A 16,664-nucleotide genomic window follows, 5' to 3' on the forward strand; every position below is an offset into this window, starting at 1 on the left:
AAGAGAGAATTTGATTGGTAGAGTTTCAGCCAGATGCCCATTCCTGAGCCAATCAGCCACTGCCCTAGGGGAGGAGCTGGAGTTGGGGACGGGACTGTGGGACTGCTTGTAGCATTTTCCTGTTGATGGTATAGGTACGTGGGGTGGGAGTTGGGTAGGGAGAGTAAGGATACCGTAGGGGGCGTTAGGTTCTAAAGGAGCCTGTGGGACAGACAGAAACCTCAGAGGTATTTGCTCAGATAGGAGAGAACCAGTTTTAGAAAACATGATCTCAGCTTTGTGAGGCAGCACATTCTCAGCCTGTCGTTCTATAAAATAGTAGTTGATGATAAAACCCTAAATATCATTTCCCTTCTCTCCCTTATTCCCACTTAATATCCTGGGTTATAAATGTTACTACCAAGAGCTTTAGTGAGAATGTAGTTTATTACCCATGTTAAAGGTCAAAATCAGAGACTGGTATCAATAATGTACTTTTATGACACCTATGAGGAAAGTCAGTGTTCTTGGCCATTCCAAATCATCACTTGTAAATATACGTTTGAAAGAGTGGGAGGAGTGAAAACAAATACCCTTCTTCTAGTCCATGTACACTTAAGCTTTGTCTGGGAATTTGGGCGAAATACATGTGGCAGGCAGTTCTGATGTTCTTAATTTGCCACATACATCTTAGAGTCAGGATGTCTAAAATACTTCCTCCTTAAAAATAAAATAAAATACTTCCTTCTTGAACAATATAATGAAATAATTGGGATATGGCACTAGTTTCCAACAGGGCTTTCTCTGTGTTGTTTTAAACAGAATGGAAGAGAAAAATGAACAAGAAACTGACGTACTAGTCAGATTAAAAAGAGCAAGTTTGACGCATTCCTTGCTGAAAAAAATAGTTCATTGAGCTCTTCTGAAGTGTTTCTAAGCATTTGTGACTTCACAAGTTTAATTTACTGCGTTTTTTTTTTTTTCTATTCAAAAATGCTTGTATTCATCAATCTCTTGATTTATCTGTGGAATATTTGGCATTTCCCAGTTTCAGTGAAGTATCTGGAGTAACGTATGTGATGGTAGGGCTTTCCTGGTGGCTCTAATGGTAAAGAATCTGCCTGGAATGCAGGTTTGATCCCTGGGTCAGGAAGATCCCTTGGAGATGGGAATGGCTACCCATTCCAGTATTCTTGCCTGGAGAATTCCATGGACAGAGGAGCCTGGTGGGCTACAGTTCAGTTCACAAAAGAGTCAGACATGACTTAGGAACTATTGTAATATTCCAATGGGGAGGGGTATTTTAAAACACCTGGTTTAGTTAGTGTCATAAGGCTTTTCTGTGAGTGAACATATATGCATACTCTAGTTATAATTCTATTACAGTAAGCAGGAGCCCTTCCCAGGGCTCTAGAGCTCCTGTGTTATTTAGAAATGAATTGTCAGAGGAGATTTACGTGCTGATAAAACAGAAGACTTTTCTTGGGAAGGGGCGCCTGTGCAGAGAACAGTAAGGCAAGGGAATCCAGGAGAACCACTCTGCCATGTCGCGCAGTCTCAGGTTTTATAGCAATGGGGTTACTTTCTGAATTGTCTCTGGCTGGTCATCTTGCTTGGCTCATGTCTGACTTCCTGGTGGCATACGCGTCTCTCAGCCAAGATGGATCAGCGAAAAGGACTCTGGAAGGTTGGTCATCTCCTTCTTTTGGCCTCTCCCAAATTCTCATGGCTAGTGTTCCTTATCGGGACCTCCTATTGTGGGACGGCTCAGCCAAGTAGTTATCACTTGCCTGGCCAAGTTGTGTGGTTCCCTAACAGTACAATGAAAAGTCAGTTGTAAGAAAATATAGGTGGGGATTTTCCCTGTGCCATACATAAAATTGGGTTCAAATCCATTTTTAATGGTAGTGTTTTTTGTGCCCTTGGGAATAATGCACAACCTGTTTCTTATCCTATAATATTGGAGAAGGAAATGGCAACCCACTCCAGTATTCTTGCCTGGAAAATCACATGGATGGAGGAACTTGGTGTGGTACACACCCCATGGGGTCGCAAAGAGTCGGACACGACTGAGTGACTAACACACACATCCTGTAATATAACTTGAAAAGAAGTTGAGCAAACACAAGAATGCAAGTCATCTTTTCGATAATTACTTGGAGAAGCTGAAGGCCAAAACATAATCGGAAGAACCTAATGCTTATTTTAGATCCAATATACATTTTTGTTATTCAGAGTTTGCTTTTAAAGAGTTTACACTGACATACTTTTAAGGGATTTACCCTGTAGAAAAGGTGTGAGGTCCACACGGGAGCATTTTTTCTTTTGCTGATGGAAAAAACTAACTTCATTTAATTGCTTGCCCAAAGCCACGAATGTATTAGTATATCAAAGAATGAAGTAGAACCCTGGATTTCTGACTCAGTACACCTCCCATGTTACATCCCCTCAGCTTTGCATCCTAAATAATTCCCCTGACTTGGTTTCTGGACCAGGCCCCCTGGTTTGTGGCTTATGGTACCTTGTTTATAAGGATTTGTTTTCATTTTTTACTTTATAACTTTGACAGCATGAAAGGATCTTAGTTAAAGAACAAGTGAAATTGTCCAGTATCTTATACAGATTGCATTAAATTCTTGCTTTAAATATTTTGATTCCATTTCTTTTTAATGGTGGAGTTTTTGTCACCATTTTGTTACCACCAATGGTGGAGAGGATACTTGTGTAAATGAATTTTGAATCAGAATGAGGAGAAAGGATGAATGAAGTAGAGATAGCTTTCAGGACAGAGGCGCTACAAACTGGTTCATTGTCACAGGCTTTTTTCATTGAATGCTCTGCATACTCATTATCATTGCATCTCTGCAAACTGCTAATTGCATCATTTTGCGGGTGGGGTGGGGTGGTAATGGGTGTCCTTTTCATTGTTTTGCCTGTAGCTAGGATGGTAACACTGCAAGGTGTGGTTTTCCTTGTGTAACAGCTTCCATTGTAACTTTCTTATTTGGAAGGTAGGTTTTAAAAGGTGAAACTGCACCTTTTATATTTAAAAGAAGGCATTGGCTGCTTTTCTGTTGAGATCAGGACCATAGAAATCAAATCTAATGTAATTTGACACGTATTACAGAATTTTAGAATCTTGAGGGAGAAGGAAGCATACAGCCGGCATATGCAGCCTGCTTGCTCCTGTGGCAGTGTTGGGGGTGCGGAGATGGGGACAGTGGAGATTGCTGTGCGCACAGAGCTGAGTCAGTGGGACAACAATGCATTGATTGCATTTCATGTCCTTCTGACAAATGATGTCCATTTTGTGTTTAAACATGCTCCTGGGGCCACTTTGGAAAACTCTCTCACTGAAAGTTTGTCCTTAAGTTGCTCTTGCCCCTAATTCTGTCCTCAAATGTAATTAGTGGTATGCTGGTTAATGGTTATCAACATGCTCAGGGCAGGGAGTGCTGGTTTGTAGTGTTTGCCAATTTCCACTTTGTAAATACTCAACACTTTGGCCAATGTTAAGTCACTAATGAAAAGACACTGAACACAGGATTGGGAAGAGCTGGCTCCTTGATGTTAATATGAGTGGCTTCTGCCACCACTGAGCTCCATACACAGTAAATTATCAGGATGGTTAATATAATAGCTGTAAATGAGAATGGATAATGGTTTATTGGGAACAAGAGTTTTAAAAGCTCTTTTACACACACATACACACACACATTACCTTATTTGGGCACCATCATAACTGGGAAATAAGTGTTATTACTCACCTCATTTTAATACAGTCTCTATTCCCAAATACTTGGATTCTCAACTTCTTTATAGTTATCTCTGTGAAACTCGAGGTTATCCAAGTATTTAGAGTGTAGTTGCTTGTAAGTGGCAGATTCAAACCCATGTCTTTCTGATACCAGAATCTTCACAGAGTATCACTGTAAAATACAAAATAAAATTAAAAGCTGATTGCATTCATCTAAGCATCTGCTTTCTGGTTGTATGCACCCACAATTCTAATAAAATAGCTCTTTCGTTGATTGAGTTTATTGAGCATCTGTGTGTGTCATTGTTCTGGGCACTCCTGGTGCATCTGTGAACAAAACAGTAAATATCCTCCCATTTATGGAGGGAGCTAGACAACAGACTCATATAAAATTGAGGAATTTGTGTGTTAGGAGGTGAAAATGCTGTGAAACAAAATAGAACAGAATGAAGGGGATTATGTATATTGAAGAGACTTGGGTTGCTGTTTTAAATATGGGGATGATATTCCTCACATGGCTTAATTTTCAGACCTTCCACGATTGCTCATTGCCTTTTCTCAAAAGGACATGCTGTGTTAAGTTGTGTGCCCTGAGACCCAGGTGTCATAGCGCAAACTGGTCCCTAATAGGTTTAAGAATGCAGCCTGAGAGGCCCTTCTCTCTCCATAGACCCAAGTCCCATTCTTGGCTGCTGTTGTCTTGTGGTCAGTGCAAGCCACAGGTCCCTTGCCACAGGAATGCCTGCCAGCCATGCTAGCTTTCCCTCATCAGATCGTTTTACCATTGACTGATGGAACCTAGATGCAGTACTTTACATTTATTCCTGTGGTTTCTCATTATGCAAAATAACTACAGGGGCAGCTTGATTTATTGGCAGATAAATTTGCATTTGTAACTTCTCTAGGTCTTAATGCTCCTTGAGGCAATGTTTTCCAAAGTGTGGAATCACCCATGAGAAGTGAGGAGATTGGCACTGAGTGACATTGACTCTTAAAGGAAGAGAGTTGCTCCCCCTTGTAGTTCACTGTCAGTGAGTGTGATGCAGTTGAGGATACAGTCTCATTTTGGTGCCAGTGAGTCTTTAATATCTTATATCAGTTGGAAAGAGATGGACACAATTGAGCAACTGAACAAAAACAGCAATCAGTTTCTGATGTGCCTTTTCTCAAAAGAGAAAGGAGACAGGGAGAAGGGGGTGTGTAGGAACTTAAGCGTCTCTGCAGATGACTGCTTTAGCTAGAAATGAACATTCCTTTAGTTACGATATATTGTATTTATTTATCTTTAGGTTTGTCTTTTACTCACAGTAGATGATATTGATTTTCCTTTCACATAATGAAATAAAATTTTCTTTCAAATTGAAAGTATTCATGTTAAAATGTATTTAAAGAAATTTGAAATAAATAGAAGATGGTTTTTAAGTTTGACACATTATGAAGGTGTATCTTCAAGGTCTGAAGTTTGGTTAATGTTTGTCTAAACAATGCTGCAAGATCAGAAGTGGATACAAAGCTCTTTAAGAGCCCAGGTCATAAAATAAGCAATATTTTAGAATCTTAAAACATCTCATCATAATCATGGGTGTGTATAGCAGTCAAGAGCATGAACCGTAAGTCTCTTGACTTGAATTCCTCTTTTACTAGTTGTGTGATCTTGGGTAAGGTTCTTAATGCTTGGTGCATCCTCAGTGTGCTCATCTGAAAAATGGGGATAAAAGCCCTTATGTCAGAGGGTAGTAGTGAGGATTAAATGAGTTATACGTTAAAGATAGTTATGGCTATGTAAGTGTGAACTATTATAATTATTTTTAGGAGAGTGATGTTCTTGATGGCAGTGGTGGTGGGGGAATTCTTAATTTTTATCAGTCTAACCGATATGTTCTAGTTCTTAAAGGAGTGTTACTTAGGGTTCTAGGTTATGTAAACAGAAAAAAGAATGAGCCACATTGTGTTAATATTATGAACAAAAAGTTCTTATTGTTTTCCTCCCAGCTCAACTTTGGGGAATTATGTTTTCACTGGCCCTGGGTTGTTTATAATTGTCCTTGTTGAGTCAAGGTGGGCTTTTTTACACTAAGTCTGGGCAAGATGCCCTTTATTGTCATTTTATGTGCCCTTTCAGCCAATTTCTGATGTATAAATAACACATAAAAACACCACCTGGACTGAGGCTTTTTATTACTTTGGAATTAAATTTCAACGGAAATATCAAGGACGATGCAATAGATGAGGAACTGGAAATTTAAAGGTGGCCTAAATATGGGTCTGCTTTTTCTTCTGCCATCTCGTGACTTCTGTTATAAATAAAATCTCCTTCTGGATTCCTGAATGAGCAGCTGCGTGTCCCATGGTGAGCTCTGTAGGACTTGAGCTCCCCTAGTGATAGAAAGTGTTTAACAGGTAGAGAAAGGATCTGCTGCCCAGACAAGTTTGGGAAAGACTGGGACACGTAAAGCTCAATGGATTTATCTGTTCTCATGTCTGTTCAGAGGGTTTTATGCATGGAAATCAATCATGATCCTTTAAAAATGAAAATAACAATAACAGTTAACTTTTATTTAGCACTTACTATGTGCCAAACATGGTTCTGAGCACTTTTTGTGTATTACCTTGTAAATCTTCAGAAAAGCACGACTGTTATTCTCATTTGATATGTGAGGAAACTGAATCCTAGAGTGGAGGATGTAGGATTTCTTAAATGTTATCTGACCAGAGACAAGTTTTTTGATGCATGTTATGTAATGAGAGCCGTGGGAAGCTTGGTCTAACGCTCTAAATACACTGACTCACGTGTAGATAATTTTGGATGTCGGGTGGCCTTTTTCTGACCTTACGTTTCTAGGCCTTCTGGTTTCTGTGGAGGAAATGATGGCTTCTCTTAAAATCCCCACGTTATATAGATTTGTTTCCCAATGATTTTCTTGCTGTCTTTGATGCTATAAGTTCTGAGAGTGCAGGACTCATAAATCTAAAAGTGACAGATTTAATTTTCCAACTTTACAGTCTTCTGGATGGGGAGAATAGATCCTTTTTCTGCAGACCGTACCTTCTTCATTTGAGCATTTTAGTAGCATCTCTTGAAGGTGAGAACTTGCTGTGTGGAAATGGAAGACAGCTCTGCATAGGGCTTGTGATCTTACTGGAGTCAAATGAAAGTACATCTGATTAATAAAGGGTTTATATCCTCCTGAAGTTAAGAGAATGAAAAAAAGCTATATTTTTCATCCTGGTTTTAAATGCACATCAACTGGCAAAATGGCAAAATGCATTTTGACAAATGGTCTTCACTTCAATTATTTATACATTTCCTTGAATTATTTCAGTATTACACAAGTGATGAAATCATCTTGAGTAAATTATTGCCTCTGCTCCCATAGACAGTTGAGTCTAGTATGTACAAAATTCTTCCATTATTTCCCATCACTCTTAATATAAAATCCAACTATATTATTGCTACCTACAAGACCTGACCCCTGTCCTCTACAACTTCAGGGTTAATGCTAGTTTGAATTGCCTCTTTGTGATAATGAGGAAATATTGCTCTTCTGGTCAGGCTCTACATATGGATAGGGCTACACATGTTCCTTGGCCATGTGCCCTTGTGCCATGCACAGCCTGTACAGCTGCACATAACTGACCACCTCATCTCATATCCCCTGTAACATCTTTTATGTTTCCTTGGTAATCCTTATCTCACTTTTTTAAAATGACTGATTGAATGTCTCTCATTTTTGCTAGAGGGTAAACTCTCTGTAAACTGTCTCTGTATTTGTCATATTTACTACTGTATTGTTAAGAACAAGCAAAATGCCAGGTACCCAGTACGCTTTTTATGATGTTTATTGTTTATGATGTTTATTGAAGGCAGGCTTGACAACTGCATCCATGTCTGGGCCCATGGATGTCTAGGGAATGAATAGAGCAAGCATAGGTCTTACATGAAAGGATTAGAAATCTTTTGACTGAGGTGTATGAACCTGGGATTTAGAATCAAACTTACAGGTTGGTATAGAATAATCAAGTTTTATCTAGGTACTTTTCAGCCTTAGGGAGGCTATATTTTGCACATATCTTCTGTTGTGAATCTCTTATATTTGACATAACCAGATGTTCCTGCTCTCCAGAAAAAAATGCTGTGTTTTCTCATTATGTGCTGTGCTACCAGAGCTCGTCTTAGGTGTGTGTAGTAGTAATAGAGTAGGGCAATGCACAGCCCTTGGCATGTGACTGTTGCTCTGCGCCATTACAGCGCAACTCCTTACCAGGCAACGGTTACCGTGAAACCACTAACGGGAGACCACTGATGTGAGATGGTTAGAGCTGTGGTTAGAGGTCCCTGTTCAGCCATTGGTCGGTGACACAGTGGTCTCCTCCCCCAAGCGAGCAACTGTCAGTTGTCAAAGAGCGACCGTTAGTGGTCCTGCTCAGACATTGGTTGGTGCTGCAGTGGGCCCCTCCCCCAAGCGAGCAACTGTCACCTGTCAAAGAGCGACCGTTAGTGGTCCTGCTCAGACATTGGTTGGTGCTGCAGTGGGCCCCTCCCCCAAGCGAGCAACTGTCAAGAGTGGCCGTTAATGGCCCGTTTAGCCAACAGTCAGTGGAGTGTAGGCCGTCGGAGAACGAGGTGAGAGGTGGATCCCAGCCTTATCCCATGGCTCCTCCGCTCACCTGGCCTCGGGCTGGCACGTGAACTGGGGGCCCAGGGAACAGGCTGGGGACTTTGTCCTGCAGGGCTTCAGAGCCCACACCAAGGCCGCCCACTAGCCAAGCCCAGGCCTTGAGGCAGCGGTGAAATATTCCTGCCTTTCCCTCCTCCGCGACCCGATGGCAGCGGAGGTCTGCTGTTCTACATGTGACTTTGTGCATGTCATGTCATATAGTAGATGCTCAGTTTCAGTAGAAGGGCACCAGTAATAGTACTTGTGTCTTAGGAAGTTTTCAGCATTAAATGTGATAATGCAGATAAATAGTGTAATACACAGCCAGTACAGGGTAAAGCTTTTAATACTCCCTTCTTGTTCTTTTCTTTCGTATTTAACCTGAACCTAAAATTGTTTTCTAAAAAGAATTTTTTGTTAACTTTTTCCAAATCAATTCTGATTTTCTAACTTTCCTTAGTAGGTTGCATACAATTGTCATTCTTTTTAATTCATTCTATGATTGACAGGGCAAAATGATCATTCCTTGGGGATCAAGGGAGAGTATATTACAAGATAGGTGATGGTGTCTGTGTTGATTGGAGAGTATTCTGATCTGGTGGTAGAGTTTTTAAGAAAGTTGTTAAGTCAAGGCCAAAACACATACTTTAAAAAATTGTCTTCAAGTCAATTTTTTTATGATTGTACATTGGCTTGAGCAGATATCATATGATAGGATTCTTCCAACTTGGCGAAACCATGTTAAATAATTTCTGCAGTGGGTTGAAATGGTAATAAAAAGTCAAAATCGTATGTTTGCACTTTTAGTGCAATTATCACTTTTTAATGAACTTATTTTGGCAGTGGAGTAGATTAAAAGTATAAAATTGCAACCTAATTCTATTTTATACTTAGTGAATGTAAATGTAATATAAATTAAAACCCATGTATAAATAATCACAAGGGATAATTTAACATTAATTTTAATTTTCTTCTGAAATGTGAAATTGAATAAATGTTGTTAAGGGTCTTTTTGAGAAGTGGCAAAATGGGCTAAACTTAATTGTACTGTATTATTTAAAAAATATATAAGTTCCAGGAGAGAATGGAGTTTATAAATATGGAGTGCCTTGAGATGATTGGATCTAAGAGAAGTTAGGTTTTTGTCTGACTCATGTATTATGGCTTAAAATGAGATGGTTCAGGATTAGAAATTCATGTGGCGTTTGTATGTGACTGTCAGAATTTGATTGAAGATCCAATATGTTTTGTTCCACACAGCTTAAAACTGGAAGGAAAGTAATTTTAGAACAACTTGTTCTTGAATATTACTGTCTTTAATGACTATTAACAGAGGCCTTAGAGAAAATGAGGGCAGAACTTGAGGAAATAATACAGCAGAATGGAGGTGAAGACCAACACTTTGAATAAGTGAACAACTGATATTTGTAAATGAACTTCCGTTTGTTTTCTGTGGACCTAAGAGATGTGAACAGGACTATGGCTGTAATTGGTGACTTGTGAAGTGCCCTAAAATGAGATGTGGCTGCCTCGAAAGGTGATTCGTTCATTGGCATCTGAGCTCTCCAAACCCATCCTGTGTCATTCTAAGCAGAAGTTGTGAATGGACTCAGACATTAAATGAGAAGTTGGGCCAGGTGACCACTTATATTCCTGTCATTCTTGCATTTCCAGGAATTTTAAGCTGATGACCATTGGATACAATTGAAAAATTTAAAGGGGGCAACATGATTGAAGGTCTAGAATGTTTGTGTGTGTGCCTTTCTGTTTAACTGCTCTTGATTCTCCTAAATCTCTTCCCTTACTCAGCTTAAATGTGCTCCCTTTGGAGAGGCCATGCCTAGCTAAAGATTTGTTCTTGTTTAGTTGGTAAGTCGTGTCCCACTCTTTGTGACCCTGTGGACTGTAGCCCTCCAGGCTCCTCTGTCCATGGAATTTCCCAGGCAAGAATACTGGAATGGGTTGCCATTTCTTTCTCCAGGAGATCTTCCTGACCCAGGGATTGAACCCGCGCCTCTTGTGTCTCCTTCATTGGCAGATGCTGCTTCTTTACCACTGCACCACCAGGGAGTTCCTTGAAGGTCTAGAATATTTAGTTAAAAAGTAGACTTTTGATACACAAATGAGTATCTAGCTGTTAAGGAGGTGGCTAAGAGTATGTATGAGCAAAATTTTTCCAACCGTATTTAGTGTTCATTGTTAGCAAGGCCTCAAATGGTGGAAAATTGCTTTTTTCTCACTTGGCACAATGCGAGAGGTGTAGAGGGTGGAGGGAGGGGAATGAATATGAATGAGAATATATCCAGATTCCCTCCTGGATGCCTTCTCTTGTGTAAGCATTTTGGGGATTAAGAAATAGCAAATCTGTATAAAAATACTGAATTCTTATGTTGTATACCTGAAACTACATGTTATATATCAGTTTTAACTCAAAGAAAAAAGAAATGGAAAGCTGTGTTGTTCTTACATATATAGGTTCAGAATGAGAAGTCAGCATTTTATCTTCTGGGTGGGAAAAAAAAGTCTCCTAAACCAGTTGTATTAATTCACTCTTCTCCAAAATAAATGGTGATGAAATTCTTTTGAGTAGGGTCATGAAAACTGATCTTCTCAAATCAATGCTTAGCTTATTTCTTGGTTCCACATACTCTGAATCCCCAGTAGACATGCTATTGTTGTCTGCCAGAATAATATAGGACTCAAATTTTATGCCCTTTTGGCTGGTGTTCATTTTGTAGTGGTTGTTCTATTTTTATTTTTTGGAAAATGAGGATTATCATCTTTCCTTCAGAAAATCAGGTCTCTCTGGGTTTAACTGTTCAGCAATTTTTATAAGCATTTTCCATAGGAGAAATTTGTTTATGGCGGGGGGAGTAATTTGAAGTGAAGAAAAATATTTGAAATCTTTTAGGTTTACCTTAATTTTCAATTCACATGCCTAGCCTCTAAGCAGTAGGATGAAAACAATTTATTTATTGTAAAAAGATCAGTTGAAGAATGTTTTGGAGCTAGATATTTCTATAGATTCTCTAAAGAATACATTGTACAGGTAAAAGTTTCCTACTCTAGATTTTTAATCAAGATAAGCTAAGTAAAGAATGCATAGGGGAAAAAAAGTTTATTATATGAAACCATGTGTGTGAAACTTTTGAAAATTGTAAAGAAATGTAAAATATAAATTCTTTCATTCAATAAAAATAGAATTTTATATTAAATATCACACTGTGATTAAACTCACAGTAACTACAAAATACATTGGAAGCCCAGTTGCTGCTAATAGTCAAATAATACATGCACTATTTGAGGGGCAGAAGCATCTTAATTTTAAGTACATTTTAATTATTTATAAGTGCAGAAGATCTGTAATGAAGAAATAGGAATATTCCTATACAATAAGTTGAATCTGGAAGATAAAAAAAGAATGCAGAAAATTAACCTGATATAATTAAGTCCCTGTTTAAACTACAATTGTCCCGAGCATTTAATAAAAATGCTTAAAGGTAACAATTTATTTGTTAGGATTCTGACCCTACCTCAGTATGTAGCTATTCTCTTTATAAAATTAACTCAGTCTCATTCTGACATTTTTCTGTGTAGCTTAAAAAAAATATATTTTATTTTTTAGAGCAGTTTTAAGTTCATAGCAAAACTGAGAGTAAGGCACAGAGATTTCTCCTATACCTTCTCTCCCTACATGTGCATAACCTTGTGTGTTATCAACATGCCTCACCAGAGTGATAACATTTGTTGTAATTGATGAACCTACACTGACATGTTGTTATCACCCAAAGTTCATAGTTCCATTAGTGTTCCCTCTTGATATTATGTAGTCTGTGGGTATGGACAAATGTTTAAAGACTTATATTCTCGGTTATGGTATCATACAGTCTCTGCCCTAAAAATCATCTGTGTTCCTATATTCATCCTTCCTGGTGCTCTAACCTCTGGCAACCACTGATCTTTATGCTCTTTCCATAGCTTTGCATTTTCCAGAATGTTATATAGTTGGAGTTGTATAGTATAGCCTTTTAAGATGGGTTTTTCATTTAGTCATATGCGCATACCATTCCTCCATGCCCTTTCATGGCTTCATGGCTCATTTCTTTTTAGTGCTGAATAATATTACATGGTCTAGATGTGGCACAGGTTATTTATCCATTCTCTTATGGAAGGACATCTTGGTTACTTCCAGATTTTTACAATTGTGAATAAAGCTGGTCTAAACATCTGTGCTTAGGTTTTTCTGTGGATGTAAGTTTTTTACCTCCTTTTGGTAAATACCAAGAAGCACAACTGTGTTTGAGTTTTGTAAGAAACCACCAAAATGGCTTCCAAAGCGGCTGTACCATTCTTTGTTCCCACCAGAATGAATGAGAGTTCCTGCTGTTTCTACATCTTTGTCAGCATTTGGTCTTGTCAGTTCTGAACTGTGGCCGGCCATTCTAATAGACGTGGAGTGGTATCTCTCTGTTTACCCTCTGAATTCAGTTCAGTTCAGTTGCTCAGTCATGTCTGACTCTTTGCAGCCGCATGGACTGCAGCACGCCAGGCTCCCCTGTCCATTACCAACTCCTGGAGCTTGCTCAAACTCACGTCCTTCAAGTCAGTGATGACAACCAACCGTCTCATCCTCTGTTGTCTGTTTCTCCTCGTGCCTTCAATCTTTCCCAGCATCAGGGTCTTTTCCACTGAGTCAGTTCTTCGCATCAAGTGGCCAAAGTATTGGAGTTTCAGTTTCAGCATCAGTCCTTCCCATGAATATTCAGGGTTGATTTCCTTTAGGATTGACTGGTTTGATCAGCTTTTACTTTATTATTAATATTTTAAAATTTTAAAGGTGATACTATTACAGAAGGCTAGACAAAAAAGCGAACCTTCTAGTCCCTTCTGCTTAGAGTTAGTGGTCTGATGTATGCCTTTCTAGATACTTTATTTATGTGTAAAAAAGAGAAATATCCATGGGTAAATTTTAGTTAAAAACAGATTAGTATAAACGTCTTTTTTAGTGGTACTTTGATATGTAAGAAACACCTGGCAGTCCAGATGAAATTTTTAAACATCAAAGGTGCATTTTGGGGGCCATTAATATAGTCATCAGGTGTATAATTTCAGAAGGTAAGAGGGTATACGATGAAACCTATGATCAACTTGGTTCCCCTCGCCTCCCTTGGTGGGTTCTCCTGGAGTTAATGACAAGCTGTGCATAGGTGTGTGTTGTGAAACACAAATGGTAGCTTTATACTCATTTTACATTTAGCTTTTTTTTTTTTTAACACTGACAGTACACTTTGATTTAAAATAAATTAAAACTTGATTTACTAAGCTCTGAGCCTCTTGCTTCATGGTTACTTAATTATTTTTAGAATTAAGGAAATACAAATGAACTGAGATGTCCATAGGGAGGAAAGCCAGGAAACAGAAAATACCATTAGTTACCTGATAGTCATCATTTTACCAAAGCTAAGAGACTGCAGTTTTGAGGAAAGCATATGGAATATGGCTCTTGATGGAGCTACGTGCCACTTGAAGGATACATGTGGATAATCCATAGGGATGATTCACTACAGTGCAGCTGTAAACTTCTTTTAATTAGGTAGGAAGCACCTGGGTGTTTTTACTTCATCATTTTTCCTCTTCTCAGTCCATTTTCTTCAGGGATTAAAAAAAGAAAAAAACTCAACAAGTTGGAATTTAAATTTTTGTAGGGAAAAGTGTTCAGTGTCTTAAAAAGGGGAGTTATACTGATATCTGCTGGAAGACGAGGTGAGAATAGTAACATTAATCCGTGTGAATTATAGAGGGAAAATGACTGTGTACAGGGAGCTGTGTATTAGCATCCTGTGTATATTTGGATTTGCACTTCTGATTTGTGTTTGAAAATATTTAATAGAATTAATGCTAAATGTGTACAAACTGCTGTTCAAATTTGAATGGCACTAGTATTTTTTAATCTTCTCTGGGTTCTGAGCATTTCCATGAGGTGGCACTGGCATCTTTCCATGACTTCTGGAAAGTGACTGATGTTGGTCACAAGATTAGTAGCTTCTCCCAAGGGACTGATCAATGTTGTTTACCTATGAAATTTACTCTATCCTCCAATGAATCATTCTGTACATCACGTGTAGTAGTAACTGACATATACTTCGTAATAAAAATTATTAACTATTGTTTAACTATGTGTGTAGGTCTGCAGTAAATAGATTGCCAGAAACTTCTCCAGCAAAAATATTTGGGATCAGCGGAGAATCCCAGTGTGAGAGTCTGCAACCTTGGCAAGTCACCTGCAAGTTCCCTCTTCGGCAAGAGAGGAAAAGGAAATTGGGAGAGGGCTATAGTAAACCTATAGAGACCCTGGCTTTTCAGTGGCTGAGTCCCTGCCAGTTTCTTCCTCCCATTGAGTTCTTCTATCATAGCAGGTATTGACCCAGCTCTATTTAATTGAAATTTCTTTTTATTAATATTCTTAACAAATGCCTGCTATTTGCTAAAAGTGTTACAAATGTATTCTTGTGTAACCTGTACTATAATACAGAGGGCTTGGTATTATCATCTTTATTTATAAATGAGCAGATTCAAGCTCAGAGAGGTGACATATATTGCCTGAGGTCACTCAAGAGGTGATTGTAAGGCGTTCAACTCAGTTGTACAGTGTTAAAAATCTATTCTGTTTGTACGTACACCTTGCAAATATTCATCCACCATAAGCAAATGTATTTGACACATCTGGGTTGACACTGTATTCTCAACTTGGCAATTTGTGAATTTAATGTGCTCATCAGGCATTTGCAGAGGAGTTGGGTCAGATCCTCTTAAGAATGGTGGGTCTCCAGAGGTCTCAAGCCAGCAGCCTGTAGGCTGAATGTGGACTGAACCTGTTTTGTTTTGGAGGGGGAGGAAGGGAGAACCCAGCACTGTGTTTTAATTGAATTGAGCGTGAAAGCCTTGAGGCTTTTGTGTGCTCTCAAGTTCCTCCTTAGTCCCCATAACTCTATTTCCTTAGGCTCTGCCTGCTTCACTCATTAAGGTTATCTACATGGGCCCTGATAGCATCCACATTTGCAATTGCAGAAACCGTTAAATCAGGAAGTATGCTGGTTAGGATGTGTTCATTTGTGGGTTCAGATTAATTTACATTACTCTCTATAAAACAATGAGTCGACTTCATTACCAATTTACCGTTATCATGTTTCACAGAAGTCCTTTAGTAGGTAGAATTTCCCGCCTCACTTCTGTCTGCTGACCTGCGGTAGAGTCATATGGTGCATCCCCTGAAGACTGATGTTTGGTTGATTAGAATAATATACCCTGAGGTGATTTTTTTCATAAGTCTAAATCTCTTGACCGAAAAAAAAAAAAGGTGAAAGCAAGTTTGTTCATCATCATTAGAAAGAAGAGTCTGTGATTTTTTTTTTTTTCTTTCCTTTCCTTCCCTTTCTTCCTGCATTCCTTCCTTGCTCCCTTCCTTCTTAATTGACTCTCCAGTTTTAGATGAATTGCATTTTGGCCCCATATGAGTGTCTTCTAAGTTATTAATAATGTTCAGGGAACCTTAGTACTCCTTGAATAGTATGGAGGGAACTTGGGATACTGAGTCAGTGGTAGAACTCCCCTCCCATGCTGCTATTTATGTGCATTGCTATGTTTTGAAAAGAGGTCTGTTTCATGTGTTTCCATCTTTAAATATTTTCTACCATATTTCAATGTGTCTCTCATGAAATACTTCCCTGTAGGATGCTCAATACAAATGTTTGGGAAATGTTTTTTATCCCAACATTTACTCAGGAACTTGAAGTGCGTACTGTATTAGAGGATGTGGGCAGTACCATATTTAAGGAATATACTTTAGTTTACCAGAGAACTCCTCTGGAACCCATCCTTTCTGTACATCACCTCCTTGTCCTCCAAAACTGCACATACCTATCAGCTTTCTACAGAACATACATTGAGATTGCTTCTTAGTAGACGTTACCTAAAAACATGAACCATGGTTTTTGTTGGTTGTTTTGGTTTTGTTTGGGCAGGGGGAGGAGGGGAGGGTGGGAGCATGATCTCAATTCCGTTCAAATGGATTTATTTTGTGAAATGCAAGCTTGTCAGGTCTGAATAATTTTTAATGAAGCATTGAACTTCATAACTTGGTTGTATTTAAAATGATTAGGCTAAATAAAGCCTATGTCATTCTTCATGATGTCTGTGGGTGGATTGCTTGATGACATGGGGACTGTATTTCTTTCTGTTTTGGTGACTTGCAACTAATCTTATCATGCAGT

At 38.7% G+C, this 16,664-nt stretch overlaps 1 protein-coding gene across 18 annotated transcripts in view; it reads left to right on the plus strand.

The window, feature by feature from the left end:
* MAGI1 (membrane associated guanylate kinase, WW and PDZ domain containing 1) overlaps nt 1-16,664 on the plus strand; it is a 633,420-nt gene that overhangs the window by 100,911 nt on the left and 515,845 nt on the right. The window lies entirely within an intron of this gene.

This window comes from Cervus elaphus, chromosome 24, assembly GCF_910594005.1.
Source record: "Cervus elaphus chromosome 24, mCerEla1.1, whole genome shotgun sequence".
In the NCBI taxonomy this organism is placed as follows: domain Eukaryota; kingdom Metazoa; phylum Chordata; class Mammalia; order Artiodactyla; family Cervidae; genus Cervus; species Cervus elaphus.